We start from the raw sequence: 18804 nt of genomic DNA, 5'->3' as shown, positions 1-18804 counted from the left end.
TAAAATATACTTGATCAAAGGTTTTATATATTTTTTAAAATAATAACTTATTTTGAAAAATTTTAAAAATATTTACTATGTGATGCTTAATTGTACAAAAAAATTTGGATTTTTTTTAAATTAAAAGTTAAAATTTTAAATATATTATTGTCCAGTTAAATTATAGTTTTAAAAAAAGAAAAAACCCTAAGAAAATTCTCTTTAGTGCCGCTTGTATTGTTTATTTCTTTTATATTTTTTCCCACTGAAAAGAGAGAAATACAGCTGGGGACGCTAAAGGAACAGTCTCTTTGTATTCTTTGATTTGCAGACGATAGTACAAATTTTGCGCTCTAGCAGTGAGTCGCATGCATTTTTTTTCCCTTCTTATATCGTATGTCTATTTTTTTATTTTTTTTTACGACAGTTTTATATTTATGAAACGATTTTTTTTGTTTTTATAGCGAATTTTTCTTTATCTTTTAGCATGATTTTAATTTTTTTAACGGTCGTTTGGCCTCTTGTTGTTTAATTTCAAGATTGGATTTAGTAATATCTCGACTGATCAATATGACACTTATTTGTTATCATGTTGATCTTCTCTATTTTAGGCTCTCAGGTTGGATTTGAATACATAATTTACGTTCGGAGATAATTTTCTCACTATGTTGACTTTGATTTATAATTATCGGTTGTCATTCAATATATTTAATCCTATATTGTGGTATGTTTGATGATGCAATTAGATAAGTTTATATGTATCTTTTATTTGAATTTGTTGAATGAATTTTTTAACTTTTTTCATATATAATCTTTTGTTTGATCTTGAATAACTAATTTTTTATGCCCAGTTACAGTAAGAAAATGACTTAATTTTTATTATAATTTAAGATATTTCATATTTTCTAATAAACTAACCATTTCTATTTTCATAAAAAATTATAGTTTAAATTTCCAGACAAAAACTATTATACTTTTGATTGCTTATTATTGTTCAGTTAAGGCTGCAATTAAGCTTGAAAAAGTTTGAAGATCCTGCAATTGAGCCTGAACATTTGACCAAGCTTTTACGGTTATAATAAATTAATCAATTCGAATTGTTTTTTTTTTTTAAAATGTAAGTGAGCTAATCTAGCAAACTACCAAAGATAGAAGCAAAGGATCTAGTCATCCAATCATGCCAGTTTGGTCAGTATTCGTATATTATGAATTTGAATAAACAACCATATCTTAATTAATATTGCATATTTATGGGCAGGTGTGAATAAAATACGATCAGAAATATTTATGGTAAAGGGTTCGAATCCTAGTGTTTACGAATGGAATAAATTGGGTTGAGAGTCTCTGCAGTACCCGATCTGGATTAATCGGTCAATAGATCGGATACCAATGATTAATTTTAAAAAAGATAATTATTTTTTATTTCATTTTACTTTTTAAAAAAGATGGATTTGATTTAATTCGAGTAAAAAATTTCACATGAAATTTGAGTTATAAGATAAGACTCGGATGATTTAAATTTTTTAGTAATTAGTGGAATATTGGTTTTCAAATTCAAGTTGAAACTCTCAACTATGCATGATATATGTATATCACATATAAAAAATATGAAGAAATATATGAGTACGTATATCATATATGATTATAAAAAGTTGTTTGATTAGAATCATTAGTACATAATATTATAAATATTTACAATTAAATTTAAACAAAATTCGAATAACTCGACTCGAATTTTATAAAATCAACTCAAAAAAGTTTCAAATAAAATTTAAGTTATGAAATAAGACTCGTCAACTTGAATTTTTTACTCAACTCGATACGATTGAAAACTAACATCAATTTATGGGATTGGAAACATGCGCTATTATACGTCTTAGGATCAAGAATTTAAATAGCAGCCCACTATTAGAATAGTGGTCGTTATTAATATAAGATAATGTATCATCTGAAATTGTTATTGCATAACTGTGATATTTGAAATTACCGTAATAGCTTCCGTTATATTTGTAATCCCATTAAATATAACCGAGAGTGCAATTGCAATTGCAATTTAAATCCTTGTTTAGGAGTTCCCACGCTTAATAAAAATCAATGGATCAATCTTCAAACTTTTAACGATAAGGATTAGTGCTTTTGGCTGACATTGCAAAAATAATGCAGGCAATAATATTCCCAATGATATATTATAGAAAAATAATGCAGGCGTGCCATGGTTGAGATTCCTTCAAACTGGTATCATTGTATAAAGTTGAGGGAAATTAATTCTGTATGGATTCCGCAAAGAATATGCTTTTGTGCATGCCATATCTATTATTTCTCAATGATGTTAACCAAATATAAAATTTTAAATCCTTGACTGTTTTGTGAAACTTAAGAAATATTTAAATAAAGAGTAGGAATCATAACTTAATTTGTTTAATTTCAAAACTGATAGACCTAAATGTAGTTAAACCAGGAAGTTTGGGGACGCGAGGCTTAATTTCAAACCTGAAAAGTTGAGGATTAAGACTTAATTTCAAAAGTTTCAAAATTAATAGGGACTTATAAATAATTAAACTAAAAAAAGTTGGAGTCAGCTCTGCCAACGATAAGGTGGTTTCGTCGCTGCTTGGGTCCATTGTCGTGACCGTCCCTTTTATGGGGCCACAACCGGGTAGGTACGCCAAGGCCAACCATGTATAGGGCCTAGTGGCAGGGTAGAATAAGCTTGTCCTCTTTTCAAGCATTTTAATGTTTTAGGTAGGGAGTGGGGGTATGACTTACTGTCCCCTGTTCGAGCATTTCAACGTCTATAGGTAGCATTTCTGTTATTTTGTTTTTGCATATATGTAGGGGGTGGACAGCCGGCAGAGTTTGGGCTGATCCACAGGTAAAGGTACGTGTCTTGTGAACACCATCGAGGGCCGCCCCTACGGCCTAATCGGTGGTGTGGGTGAGTCTTCTGTAACCCGATGTTTCTTTTATTAATAAAACATTTTTCTCTCGGAGAAGTCCGGGGGTTGAAGTGTGCATCCGCTATGCCCCACGGGCTCGGATTATTGGTGGAAGGACCATGTGGCTATAAAGATCTAACGCGATGTTTGTTTATGCTTGACCAGATCTACGAGATTAAGGCTGACTTGGTTGGGAAGCGTCCTTTTCGAGTGCCACACGGATTAGCAACCGAACCAACTAGGCTAAGTCCGTGACACTTGGTATCAGAGCACAGAGGTGCGTGTTCATTTACTAAAAGCACGGAGGTGCTCATTTTGTTGAGTAAAGCATGATAGTGCTTGTTACCTGCTTGTGGCACAGCTGTGCACAAGTGCTAACCCTAGCACAGAGGTGCTTCGCCTCAGGCCGCAGCACGAAGGTGCTCGGTCATTTGTAAAAGCACTGAGGTGCTTGATTTTAGATTGTAGCACAGAGGTTCTCAATCATTCCAATGCACAGAGGTGCTAGAATTTAGATTGAAGCACAGAGGTGCTCAGTCATAGTTGGCTGCACAGAGGTGTAAGTCCTCGATTGAAGCACAGAGGTGCTCAATCATCTTAGCTACACAGAGGTGTCAGCTCCCGGCTGAAGCACAGAGGTGCTCAGTCACTTTTTTTTAACTGCACAGAGGTGTCAGTTCTCGATTGAAGCACAGAGGTGCTCAATCACTTTTGGCTACACAGAGGTGTCAGCTCTCGATTGAAGCACAGAGGTGCTCAATCGTTAATTCTAGCACAGAGGTGCTATGGATTCAGCACATCGGTGCTCTTTTCCTTTCTAATTTAGGCACGATTGTGCTTATTTGTGTTGCAGGCATAGAGGTGCCAGCGAGTTACAAAGAATGGTTCGTACACGAAATGGCGGAGCAACAAGCTCTCACAGAGGTGTAGAGCAGGAAGTTATTGAGCCGGTTGCACCGAGAATGGTTCGCACACGAAATGGCAGATCGACAAGCTCTCACAGAGGTGTATAGCATGAAGCTACCGAGCCAGTTGTGCAAGAGACTGGTTCGGTTGATCGACGGAAGCTAGAAGAGATCGAAGCCGCACTAGCTGCCCTTAGAGCTCATATGATATCTGGTGATCGTATGAGGAGAGTAGAGGAGACCCAAGAAGATTTGCTCGAGACAGTGACTGATTTGGGCAATGAGGCAAGAGATGCCATAGGCGTGATACAACTTGGGTATGATGAGCTGAAGGCTCAAGTCAGTGTGCTTCAGGCAGCGGTAGCTAGTTTGACCGCAAACCCTATTTAAAGAGTGGGCGTACGAGCCAAGATCCCTGATCCTCAACGCTTTGATGGAGCGAGGGATGCTAAAGAGCTTGAGAATTTCTTATTTGACATAGAGCAGTATTTTCGAGCTATGCGCACGGAGTCTGAGGAAGATAAGGTGGCAATGGCTTCGATGTATCTAGGTGGTGACGCCAAGTTATAGTGGCGGTCCAAGTTCAAAGATGGAGTGTGCTCCATTACGACTTGGGATGCGTTGAAGAAGGAGTTGAAGACCTCCTTCCTCCCCGAGAATGTTGATTACAACGCTCGTAAGAAGCTAAGGGAATTATCCCACACTGGGACTATACGGGAGTATGTGAGAGAGTTCTCAACCTTAATGTTGGATATAAAGGATATGTCAGAAAGAGATAAGTTGTTTCATTTTCTTGAAGGGCTCAAGCCATGGGCTAGACTCGAGTTGCAGAGACAGAAGGTTCAAGATTTGACAGTAGCGATAGCTGCTGCCGAGTGCCTTAATGATTATAACGATCATCCTGGAAAGCGCAAGACACCTTCTGTGAGTGGAGCTAACACCCAACAGGTTAGTGGGAACAAGTTGGCTCGAGAGGAGAAGACATCGAGTTGGGGAGCAAATAGAAGAGTCCCTGGAAGGGACCCAGCTCAAAATAAAGTCCCTACTGGTCCTGGATCGAGCAATGGAGGAAATAGACCCTCGTTAAGGTGTTTTCTTTGCAATGGACCTCATCGGGTTGCAGAGTGTCCACAACGAAGTGCTTTTAATGCCATGGTTGCAACAACAAAGGACAGAGAAAGAGTGAACGCTCCGATGGGAGATAATGAGCCTGAGCCGGCTAGAATAGGCTCCATCCGATTCATAACTGCATTACAGTCTCAGTTGAGTAACTTGAGGAAAGAACCAGATAGGGGATTGATGTATGTGGACATCTCAGTAAATGGGAAAACCTCTAAAGCTCTAGTCGACACAGGGGCCACAGATACGTTTATCTCTCCTAAGGAAGCGGAGAGATGTAAGTTGATTGTCACCAAGGAGGTGGGACAAATGAAAGCAGTTAACTCTACCGCTTTAATGATATGTGGAGGTGTGAAGAGGGTCAGTATCAAGCTTGGGTCTTGGGAAGGAAGTGTAGATTTCACTGTTTCCCATATGGATGATTTTGACTTGGTATTAGGGCTCGATTTTATGATGGCATCAAAGGTGATTCCTGTTCCGGCATCAAGTTGTTTAATGTTCATGGGGGAGCAGCCATGTGTGGTACCAGCTACGATTCTCCCTCGTCCTGGGAAGAAGATATTGTCCGCTATCCAATTTAAGAGAGGGGTGAAAAAGGGGGAGCCCTCATTCTTAGTCTTTCCAATTTCCAAAGAGGATGACAATCTTGGCATGGTGCCCAGGAATGTTCAAGAAGTGCTGAGAGACTTTGAGGATGTAATTCCGGGTGAATTGCCGAAAGAGTTACCCCCTAGACGGTTGGTGGACCATGAGATTGAATTAATTCCGGGAGTAAAACCTCTTGCGAAATGCTCATATCGGATGAGTCCTCCAGAGTTGGCAGAGTTGAGGAAACAATTGGATGAGTTGCTCCAAGCAGAATTTATTCGACCCTCGAAGTCACCTTTCGGGGCACCTACGTTATTCCAGAGAAAACATGATGGGAGTTTGAGATTATGTGTTGATTATAGAGCATTAAACAAAGTGACTGTCAGGAATAAATATCCCATTCCGTTGATTGCCGATTTGTTCGACCAGTTGAGTAATGCTAAGTATTTCACGAAGTTGGATCTCAGATCGGGATACCATCAAGGGAGAGTGGCCGAAGGGGATGAGCCAAAGACGACATGTGTAACTCGATATGGAGCATTTGAATTTCTTGTTATGCCTTTTGGACTAACCAATGCTCCCGCTACTTTCTGCACTTTGATGAACCAGGTGTTCCATGACTATCTTGATAAATTCGTAGTCATCTACTTGGACGATATAATGATTTTTAGCAATTCTATAGAAGAGCACTTGGAGCATCTTCGGTTGGTGCTGACGAGATTACGGGAAAATCGGTTGTTTGTGAAGAAGGAGAAATGTGCTTTCGTCCAAACGCAAGTCCAATTTTTGGGCCACATCATTGAACGAGGGCGCATTCGTATGGATAAAGAGAAAGTGAAGGCTATCCAGGAGTGGCCGACCCCACAAAATGTTAGTGAGCTTAGATATTTCCTTGGTTTGGCCAATTATTATAGACGATTCGTAGAAGGTTATTCTCGTAGAGTAAAGTTACTCACCGATTTGCTAAAGAAAGGCTGCGAGTGGGTTTGGTCCAAGGACTGTCAAGAGGCCTTTGACGATTTAAAGAAGGTTGTAATCAGTGAACCAGTGCTTACCTTTCCAGACCTGGAAAAACCTCTAGAAGTAGAGACAGACGCATCCGACTATGCAATTGGAGGCGTACTCTTACAGGACAAACATCCCGTGGCGTTTGAGAGTAGGAAGCTAAATGAAACTGAAGCGAGATATACGGCTCCAGAGAAAGAACTTCTCGCAGTAATTCATTGCTTGAGAATTTGGAGGCATTATTTGTTGGGTTCCAAATTTGTGGTAAAGACTGATAATACATCAGTTAGCCACTTCCTTACACAACCGAAACTAACAGCAAAGCAAGCTAGATGGCAAGAGTTTCTGGCCGAGTTTGACTTCAACTTTGAGCATAAGGCGGGGAAAAAGAATCAGGTTGCTGACGCTTTGAGTCGCACGGCAGATTTGGCAGCACTCCGATGTGTGGCCCCTATATCCGCTAGTAGAGTGTCCAATGAAATTCGTCAGCTCCTTGTGAACTTTTCCAAGCAAGATTCGCAAGTGGAGGCCCTTATGGAGATGGTTAAAAAGGGTGTTTCGAAATGTTTTTGGATAGAAAATGGCTTATTGATGACAAAGGGGCCACGAATGTTTGTTCCTCGAGCTGGAAATCTACGACAGAAGTTGTTGAAGGAATGTCATGATACCCCATGGGCCGGGCATCCTGGTTGGAGGCGTACTGTTGCTTTGTTGGGACAAGGGTATTATTGGCCTCAAATGCGCCAAGATGTGATGGATTACACCAAGACATGTCTTATTTGTCAACAAGATAAGGTAGATCGATAGAGGACTGCTGGGTTGCTCGAGCCACTACCCGTACCTGCCCGACCTTGGGAGAGTATCTCCTTGGATTTTATATCACGCTTGCCTCGAGTAGGAGATCTTGGATCAATTTTGGTGGTAGTGGACAGGTTCTCGAAGTACGCCACTTTTATACCAGCATCAAAGTATTGTTCGGCGGAAGAGACTGCTAAGTTGGTGTTCAAACATGTGGTGAAATATTGGGGCATTCCTCAGAGCATAGTCAGTGACCGAGATGGAAGATTTATTGGGAAATTTTGGAAAGGATTGTTCCAGTTATTGGGGACACAACTCAACTTTTCGTCGAGTTACCACCCCCAAACAGATGGTCAGACTGAGCGATTTAATGGACTCTTGGAGGAGTACCCGAGGCACTTTATTCAGGCCAATCAGAAGAACTGGCCTCCATTATTGGATGTGGCGCAATTATGTTTTAATTCACAAAAGAGTTCGTCTACTAATAAAAGCCCTTTTGAACTGGTGACAGGTCATCAGCCAAGACTTCCTCACACTGTGGATGAGACCTCTCAAGGTAGATGCCCTCGTGCCTCAAATTTTGTGGGGGAGTGGAAGCAGAATATGGAGATTGCCAAGGCTTACTTAGAGAAAGCAACGAAGCGTATGAAGAAATGCGCAGATCGTAACAGGCGAGACCTACACTTTCAGGTTGGAGATTTGGTGCTAGTCAAGTTGATGCCAGGACAACTTAGATTTTTGCGCCAGAGGGATCGTCGCTTGGTGCGTAAGTACGAGGGTCCAGTCTCAATAGTAGCAAAGGTGGGGAATGCTTCGTACAAAGTTGACCCTCCTACTTGGATGAGAGTTCACCCTGTCTTCCATGTGAGCAATTTGAAGCCGTTTCACACCGATCCCAATATCAATAATCAGAGTATGTCTGCCAGGGAGTCAATCGACACACAACCACCCTCACAGCGTCATGTTGACGAGATTCTAGCAGGGAGAATTGTTAAGGTGGGTGGAAAGCGAAGACGGGAGTATCTAGTCAAGTGGGGAGGCTTTGATCAGGAAGAGAACACTTGGGAAAGAGAGTATGATCTCAGGGCATTCAAGCAAAAGATTGAAGAGTTTCAGGCCAAGCAGTCGACGAGGACGTCGACAAATTAGGTGGGGGAGATTGTCGTGACCGTCCCTTTTATGGGGCCACAACCGGGTAGGTACGCCAAGGCCAACCATGTATAGGGCCTAGTGGCAGGGTAGAATAAGCTTGTCCTCTTTTCAAGCATTTTAATGTTTTAGGTAGGGAGTGGGGGTATGACTTACTGTCCCCTGTTCGAGCATTTCAACGTCTATAGGTAGCATTTCTGTTATTTTGTTTTTGCATATATGTAGGGGGTGGACAGCCGGCAGAGTTTGGGCTGATCCACAGGTAAAGGTACGTGTCTTGTGAACACCATCGAGGGCCGCCCCTACGGCCTAATCGGTGGTGTGGGTGAGTCTTCTGTAACCTGATGTTTCTTTTATTAATAAAAGATTTTTCTCTCGGAGAAGTCCGGGGGTTGAAGTGTGCATCCGCTATGCCCTACGGGCTCGGATTATTGGTCGAAGGACCATGTGACTATAAAGATCTAACGCGATGTTTGTTTATGCTTGACCAGATCTACGAGATTAAGGCTGACTTGGTTGGGAAGCGTCCCTTTCGAGTGCCACACGGATTAGCAACCGAACCAACTAGGCTAAGTCCGTGACACTTTGGTCACAAAACATACGAAAGCCATAAACCTCACATCTCCCCAGTATATATGTATATCCCCTAGGTTCTTGCCTAAAAATGACCCCAATTTTTAGAGATTTAAATTTACATTCAATATGAAATTAATTACTTAATTAAAAACATGTTAAAAATTAATTAAATTTCAACAATAGGTTAAGTTCAATTAAATTTGTTTTTCTTAACACGTTGATTAATTAATAGTTAAATAACTGATAAAAACACATGGTAACAAATTAAAACTTCATATATAAAAAAACACTATTATTAATAAGCATGTCGATGGTAATATTTGAGTTGAGGTATATTAAAACCTCACATCAAGGTAGTTTTATCTTTCTTTCTTTATTCACTCTCAAGGTTGGGTTCTATCTTCTAACGAATAACTCCATGGAATATGTGTCGAATAATTTTTTTATTAATCTGGATAAGGGTAATGTGATATCTATTTAAATAAAACTCTCAACCATTTAACATTGAACGCTCACAGTTCTGTCATTCATGATGCTCGAACCTGGGACCTTAAGGAATAACAATAATTCTTTTACCACCCAAGTCGTTTGGTTCATGCATGTATTGAATATCTACGGATGGATTCGGGGGTCAATTGATCAGAGTTTCTTGGTGGATTCTTATTAGGTATTTTATTTTCTACCAGCGGAGGAAATGAGTGCCTTCAATTGTCGCATTACATAAACTTTTTACTCTAAACGGTGTGGCTAAGAAGGCTTTTTCGAGCCGTATAAGTTTTATGCGAAGGCGTGTAAAGGAGCTTAAGATTGACAAACTTCTTCTAGGTTGGAGAAGTAAGCATAAATTGGGTTTGGATTTCTCCAAATCCATTAAGGTGACCTTGAAATTACTCAAAGGCTTTGATTTTCCTTTTTAATGGAGTAATCCTACGATTAGACGAGAAGGAGGAGCAATTTACCTTGTTCAAGAAGGGTGTCTGGATGGTCGAGAAAATTTTCATTTAAAATGACTTTACGTTTTTTCCTTGGGGAGAATATCCCGAAAACGAGTTCAAGATCGGAGATCTCGTGGTTGGGAACGAGTATCCTCCGAGTGTTAAAGATTGCATTAATATGTGGTTATATGAGACACAGATGATATGGTGAAGGTATCGCTAAAGAAAAATGGCGGTGAAGAAAGACACGTTGCTCACATTCTGCAACTACCCTAGGAGACAATGGTCAGATTGGCGATTGCTGAAGGGTTTTGGGCCTACAGACGATGACATTTCGAAGCCGTTGTTCATTTTAACATGGTTCTATAGGAAGAAGTAAACCAGGAGTCGAATGACTCACTCATTGGTGATCAAATTGAAGTTGCAAGTTGTGATGTGGATGTTATCGACGAAGGGGAAAATAATACAAAGGCTACTGTAGGTGACGACAGTGGAGTAGGTGATACATATTTGTATGATGTGTTGAGGTGTTCTTTCACTCCTCCAGTACATATGTATGATAAGACCATTGATAATTTTAATATTTATTCTTGTATCAATGTGTCAACATCCTCACCAGATTGATGTAATTCACAAAATAAACGTTACCCCCTAAAGTTAACACAGTCTTTTGAGCATCATACACTCGAAGTAAGGGAGTGAAATCCAATTGTTATCGTTCTTTTCAAAAATAAAATAGATGGGAGAAATTATAAACAAACAAATAACTTTGATGTGTAATGTAATGAGTTAAGAGTTTGAAATTTACACGGATAAAGTAGAGGCAGATAAATAAATAAAGAAATAGATGAATTACCTGTCTCTAATATTTTCTTCAAAATTATCGATTAGATTGATATATTGTTGTTGAAAATCTTTATACTATCACAAATAATAATAATATAATATTAGAAAAATGATAAAATTACAGTGTCATGGTAAAATTTGTTGTCTTAGAAGCAATGTATTCCAAATTGGAATAATTTTGAAAGTGAACACTACCTCATAAAAATAACACATTCTTCCATGAATTGTACACCCGAAATAAGGAAATAAAACTCGCTTTGTAACACCTCAAATCCCAATTTAGAATTTTGGGCTAACCCGAGAGGGCCTTGGGTAAACCCATTAGCTTATAGTAAGTCTTAGTCCAAGTTTGAGTGGAATTAGGCTTGGATTGAGTCCAATTAAAGTTAAAAAGAACATTTTTGATTTGTGACCAAAGCTTGAATGACCAAGGAAGCAATTATATTTTAGTTTACAATGATAAATTTCATTAAGGATGATATCACATCTGAACCCTCTTCTCTCATATCTCTTTTTCATCACCTTTGTCTTCTTCTCCCATTCAAACCCCTCATTGTATTCCATTGTATATTGAGAAAGATAGAAATTTTGTGATCTAACAAGCTTGGTTTGATATTCTAAAGGTAAGAATCATAACCTCTTCATTCCAAGCTTCTTTTCAAGCTCTCAACATTAAGTTTTGGCCATGGTGGCCATAGAAAGGGTTTAGTTAGGGTTTAGAAACCCAAGGTTTTTCAATTCAGTTTGGGAAGATTAAAGCTCTAGGATACTTTCTTAACATCCCCCTAAGCCTCCAAATCAGTTAGTAACTCATGTATATGATTTTGTCTAGTAAGAGAAGTTGGAGAGAGCTATAAAAGTAGAAACGGCCACAAATTCATTCCAACATATAAAAACAAGTTAACGACACTTGAAGAAGGTTATAACACCTATCCAAGCAATAGAGATCAAGAGAAAAACTTTTTCACTCTTTATTTTTCCTTTTCTGTTGTACATTTGTGTGTTTGAGCTTATTGTAAATCTTTTAATTGTTTTCTTGTGAACTTAATTCTTGTAAACACCTACCTTTGTGAGGTTTTGTTGTTTACATCGTTCAACCTTTGTAAAATGGAGTGATTTTAGTTTAGCCATTGAAAAACTAATGGTTTTGTAAAGGTTGTCTCTTTGTCATGGAAAAAGAAAGAACAAATTAGTGAATTTGGTAGAAAATCCTTAGTATGGTGCTAAGGTAGTGTATGTAGACTTGGTTTAGAAGTCGAACCACTATAAATCATTATGCAAATTTTCTTATCTCTTTTTACTCCATACCCAAATTTTTTAATTGTCCATTTCACCTCCTCTTAGCAATATTCAGTTGTTCAATTGAGCATTATCAGTCCTAACAATTGGTATCAGAGTGTGACTCATTAGAAGGTCTAACAACCTTGAGACGATCCTTGAATAAGCTCTATCCATTTTTGACACAACCGAGAAGATAACTTCCACCTCTGGCTCAGTCCACATGGAAGACTTTCAACCGATCGACGTCTCTATACTTCAATGAACCCAACTACTATCATTGGAAGAAATTAATGAAGATATTCATCCAATCCAATGTTATTGATGCACGGGAGATGATCGAGAATGGTTACTCTTCTCCAAAGAAGAAGACGAATGAGTGGAGTGCCCAATAATGGAAGAAAGCTCAACAAAATGATAAGGGCATTCACATGTTGTTTTATGCATTTGGTCCCGATGTTCATGAAGAAGTTTCTCCTTGTTCAAATGCCAAAGAACGTTGGAATAAGCTCAAAGAGAATCAGAAACAAGAAAGAAGAACCAACAAAGGCGGTGTGCTTAATGGCTATTGAAGAGCCCAAAGTATATTCTAACTCTAATGAATCCGATTCATATTCTTTTGATGAGTTACTAGATGCATATGATGAATTATTTTTTGAGTTTGAGACCATGAACTCCAAATACAAGAAAATGATTTCAAAACTTAAAGTTGAAAATGATTTTCTTTTGAAAGAAAAAGTTGATTTTGAAAAACAAAATGAAATTTTGAAAAAGGATTTAGAGCTTTCAAAAATGAAAATTAAAAATTTTGACAAAGAATTTTTTGATTTAAAGGTTAAGCTTGAATGCTTAACAAAAGAAAAGGAAATCATTTTAAATTCATCTAATTTCATAATGACAAAATGCTCACATGGTCATTATTATGGTCACAAGGAACATACTTGTCCTTTAAAGAAAGGAAAACATTTTAAAATTAAACAAATATGGATTCCTAAGGGAACAAGGGGCATTGAAACTAACGTTCAAGGATCCAAAGCAATTTGGATACCAAAATCTACATAAATGTCTCTTGTAGGCGTGTGGGAGCAATGGTGATGAAAGTGAAGATACTCAAATGCTCTAACCACACTTGATATACGTTTACGTTTTCTATCTCATGTATGTTAAAAAGAATTGTGATGAACATTTTCTAAAGTTTTAATGATTTTTCATGAATGTTTGTTCATCATAATGAATTTTGGTCAAAATTAGTTTTAATGCTTTGTTTTTACAAATTTTAATTTTTGACCTTAATTTAAATGTTTATCATGTGATTTGTTGCAAATGATATCTCTCTAACAATTGATATCAATTTTTCAAATGCATAACATTTTTGGATAACTTTATGCACATGCACTTAAATACAACAATTGGTATTGCATAAAGTATATTAGACTTGGATAGATTGAATTTAATGTGCTTCTAACATGTTTGTTAATCTTTGTTGAAATTCAATGTCTTTTAAGTGTAAAGCTTTTAAAGTCAAATTTTGTTTGGAATAGTTTTATTGAGGGGGATTTTTTGATTTTTCAAATGATTTTAATGTTAAAATTAGTATTTACTCTCCATTGTTGTTTTTTAGCTTAAAAGTTTGAATTTTTTTATAACAAAAAGGGGGAGAAATATAGATTTGAAAAATTCAATTTCTCAATGAAAAAGGGAGAACTTTAATATTTTCAAAATATTTATCCTTTTCATTAAATATTTTATTAAGGGGGAGTTTTGCTAAAACTATTTTTCAAATGTTTTGTTATATCAAAAAGGGGAGATTATTGAACCATGTTTTATAGTGTTTTGATATAACAAATTAAGGCAAAATGTTTTTGGACTTGATTTAATTTGTTCAAAGTTTTCAAAAAATAATTCAAAGTCCATTAAACTAGAATTTGAGCACAAAATAGTTTTTGGGTATGTAATACTGATATTGTTCTTACAGTATCGATACTACATGAACAATACTGATATTGTTCATGTGGTATCGATACCAAAGGTAAGAGAAGTATCGATACTCTCTAGGTAGTATCGATACTACCAGATGTTTTCTAAATTGCTCAAATTCCAGAATGCAAAATAGGTGCCCATACTTAAGGGGTAACAATACTACTTTACACAATGGTATCGATACCATGAAGCATAGTATCGATACTGGTCAAGCCCAACGGTCTTCAACGGCTAGTTTATTTAAATATTATAAAGGAGTAATAATACTCATGAAAGGAGTACCGATACTCCCTGATCTGGGCAGTTTTATTTTGCAGAAAATTAATCCCCAATGGCTCTAAAACATCTCCAACGGCTAGAAACAATCGCAAACTCATTTCAACATATAAAAATAAGTTGAGGACACTTGAAGATGGTTGGACAACACATATCCAAGCAATAGAGATCAAGGGAAAAGCTATTTCACTCTTTATCTTTCCTTTTCTCTTGTACATAAGTGTGTTTGATCTCATTGTAAATCTTTCGAGTGTTTTAGTGAGCTTAATTTTTGTAAACTCCTTCCTTTTGAGAGATTTTTCTTGTTTACATCTTTTATTCCTTTTGTAAAGGGGATTGGTTCTAGCTTAGCCATTGAAAAGCTAGGGAGTTGTAAATGTTATATCTTTGTCATGGAAAAAGAAAGAACAAATTAGTAGATTTGTTAGAAAATCCTAAGTGAGGAGCTTAGGTAGTGGATGTAGACTTGGTTGAGAAGTCGAACCACTATAAATTCATGTGAAAATTATTTCATCTTTATACTCCTTACTCCCTAAACTCAAAAAGTCAATTCACCCATTCTTGGCAAAATTTTCGGTTGATTAATTTGAGCTTCATCGAATCCTAACATATTGCTTTAACTTTTATTTAATATTAAAAATGTATAATATTATGTTAAAAATCTTAAAAAACATTTGAATAAAAAGGATACCTATTTGTAAGAACAATACTCAAAAGCGCGCTTCCCTTATAGTCGGGAGATTTTTTCATGGATTTATCACACAAAAGATATTGACTTAAGACATGTCAAGTATCATATATATATATATTCGAAGATTAGTATTAAAATGGAGAATGATGGGGATAAATTATATATAAAAGAAATTATAAGCGAAGTATACGTATATAACAATATATAAGACACAAATCGTTGTAAGTGTATATATATATATATATATATATATATATATATATTTAAGCATAGTGGAAAGCTAAGCATATGAGATAATATGATGACAAAAAAAAAAAAATAGCCTTAAGGTCACAACAACATACATAACAAAGTACTCAGACTTAGGGGTGTGCAAAAAAATCGGACCCGACAGATCCGATCCGTTGATCTGATCCAAAAATTCAGATATCTGATCCGTTTTTCAATTTTCGGATAGTTCAGATCGGGTATCCGAAAAATATTTCGAATTATCGGATCGGATACAGATCGATAAAAATTCATGTTTGGATTATCCGAAAATTCGATAAAAAATTGGGCTCCTAAATTAATAATTTCTAAAATTGGGCCCTTAAATAACCCAATAATTACAGTCAGCCACCCCAACACCCCTAATTTTTTTTCTAATTTTAAGTTAATAATTTCTAATATTTTCTTCTATCGTGTAGTGTTGTCGTTCTCACTCTCATCTCACAGTTCATAATTTCACACCCAAATAGCCAAAGTGTCAAACCCATCTCCCACAAAATTCACCATCACACTCAAATTTCTATTACTGGGTTTCAATTCACTGTTCAGAGTTTATATTCACGAATCATTCCTTTAGACTTCGGTAAACAGTGGTCGATTCTCCCTCCAACGTTTGAAGATGATGAGCCAAAACCCTAACCAATCTCCATTTCAATCTCATGTAAGGGCTATAATTTTTTTTGGGTAAATAACAAAACAAACTATTATAGTAAACTAAATTACTCTACCACATTGTAACACCCCAACTCGTACCCGACCCGGATACGAGTCTGAGGTGTCACATTGACTTTTCAAACTTTGACTCTTAACAAAAATTCAAAGAAAATTTAAAACTTTCATTAAAGTAAAAAGCGGTTTATTTACATAAATTGACCACCATAACCAAAATCGATCAGAGCATATTTAACTCAATCAATTAGTACATGCCAACCATATTCAAAATAACCAAACACATTTAAATCATCTATTTTCTGATCTGAAATTTTGTAAGGGAGATGCTGACCTGTCTTGCTCATCTTCGCTTCTCTTCTCGCTTCTGTAACCTACGTGTGAAACAATCACACGCTAAGTCTATGACTTAGTGAGACAAATAAACATATAATGTAAACTATAACTTGTAATCATGCATGAATAATTACTACTATTATATCATACCACTCATATCCTTATTCATATAACAAATACACTACATACATACATACATGTCATTATCATTCATATTTCTTATTCTCTTGTTTATATAATCTCTTATGTTCATATCATATATCTTAACATGTACTCACTTATATCATATAACATATACAATCAAGCAACTATATCATTATGTTCATTTTTATCACTATCATAGATTTCTTTATCATATGATCTTATAATTACCATTTGTACAATCATATATCACACATAACATTTCACAAGGAAACAAACATATCATCATATCAAGTTTATTTATATTATCTCTTATTAGCCCATGTACACATGTGAGAACTAAAGATATGCGAGTACATAGAGGTTGTGCACTATGCTATCACCACAGCTCGTATAATTCCCTCAAGGGGCACTGAATATTTGTCCCGAAGGACCACTATGTCCTGAAGGACCACTGGTTGTTCCGAAGAACCACTATGTCCCGAAGGACTACTGTTTGTCCCGAAGGACCACTGATAATCCCTCGACTCTTGGCATGCCAACTATACCCTAGCTCTTATATCACATAACATGGGCATTATCTTTTATACCATTACACATCTTCATATATCCACATAGCGTTTCATATAACATTTCCATTTGCACATGTAATTACTTAACTTATTTTCACATAGCTCATGTTCCATATTCATATCTCATAAGCACGTAGCTCATATTACTTATATTCACATATACATTCACATCACTAATTCATATAAGCTCATGTATTCACATGGGTCATTTCTCATAACATATCACATAGCTTCACAATTCATCTCATATAATTTTATTATCTAAACATATATTCACATATGATTTCCTATATAATTCTTATATAACTACTATTAAATATTAGTATAATAACTTATGCCAGTGTTTCTTAGTTACATCTGATTCTCATTTTCTATCATATTTATACATCAATGTTACTCAACTTATTTCAGTCTTCATTTAATCATATGAGTCCATCATATTAGTTACATAGAATCTAACTTACATAACTTATACTTGGTTATCATATTTCACATAAATCATTGCCCTACAATATACTATATGTCATATAGTTCCCTTCCACTTATAACATTCCCTAGAGTTTGTGTACACTTATTATATATTTTGCCCATGGTTCTTATATCTTCTCCTAGTCATATAGACCCATAATTCCCCATTACCTAACCTATATTACATGTCCATATAATTCTGAGTATTTATACCACCAAGTGTATACCACTTTCTCTTGTTATTACTTAAATCTTTATTATCTACATAGTTCATGTCTTATGCCTTGTTTTCTCATGTTCACATATATCATGTCATATGGTTCATATCTTTCTCATGCAATCACATAGCACATAATTCTCATATCATTATATTCAAAAGCATGTTAACACATATAATCATGCATACATACAATTCATGTCATTCATAAACATATAATCATATATTCATGCATTCTAATATAGGAAATAGACTTGTCGCAAGTCTTGTTTCCATTTAGCACCATATACTAACTAATATGCACTCACCTGGGCCTCACTAAGTTCCAATTCACTTTTATGATTTCCTTTCTTTTTTTTCTTTCGATCAAATCTTGACTTAATAATCGCTCCGGAACTTGTTCGTGCTCGATATATATATAATCATACATTGATACATATCAGTATCCAATTGATATATTCTAATATATCATTTCTTAGACCAAAAGAAATGTCTATTTTAATTTCCCCTTGAAGTGCATCGATGCATTCTACAGTGCATCGATGCATTCTTTAACATGTGCATCGATGGACTACCCATGCATCGATACACAAATTACCTTCGATGTTTTCATTTTAAGGGGATGCATCGATACACTTCTTATGCATCGATGCACCAATTGCATTCGATGTTTATTCTTTAAAGAGTGCATCGATGAACATTGAATGTACATCGATACACCTTGCCCAAAATTTGCATTTTAAGCCCGAAAACCATCAATTCTTCATTCAATTATTCTATTTTAAGCCCCTATTATGTCATTAAATTCAACTACCATTACTTAAACCAACTTATATCCATGTAAACCATCTTTATCTTCCATATCTCATCATGATTCTTAAGATTTAAGAATCTTACTAAACTTTCAACTTTGTTATTAATCATTTCTAACTTCAGATATCTCTTATTCTTAGTGATTACAAGTCAAATTCCTTCCTCAAATTTCACTTATTAACTCTTTTCCATAAATTCATCTAAAAACTCATTTTCTTTAATCTCTTCTAAATCTTTCATTTTGTTGTTTTAGAACAAAT

At 36.1% G+C, this 18804-nt stretch overlaps 1 protein-coding gene across 1 annotated transcript in view; it reads left to right on the top strand.

Annotated features, from left to right (window-relative positions):
* The first annotated feature begins 6981 nt into the window (after window positions 1-6981).
* LOC120177006 (calcium uniporter protein 2, mitochondrial-like) overlaps window positions 6982-18804 on the top strand; it is a 30259-nt gene continuing 18436 nt past the window's right edge. The window contains exons 1-3 of the mRNA XM_039183301.1: window positions 6982-6995; window positions 7281-7282; window positions 14412-14423. The gene's annotated coding sequence lies outside the window, so the exon portion shown is untranslated. The remainder of the gene's footprint in view (window positions 6996-7280; window positions 7283-14411; window positions 14424-18804) is intronic.

This window comes from Hibiscus syriacus, unplaced genomic scaffold, assembly GCF_006381635.1.
Source record: "Hibiscus syriacus cultivar Baekdansim isolate YM2019G1 unplaced genomic scaffold, ASM638163v2 tig00000329_pilon, whole genome shotgun sequence".
In the NCBI taxonomy this organism is placed as follows: domain Eukaryota; kingdom Viridiplantae; phylum Streptophyta; class Magnoliopsida; order Malvales; family Malvaceae; genus Hibiscus; species Hibiscus syriacus.
This window is presented reverse-complemented; position numbering and strand designations above follow the sequence as displayed.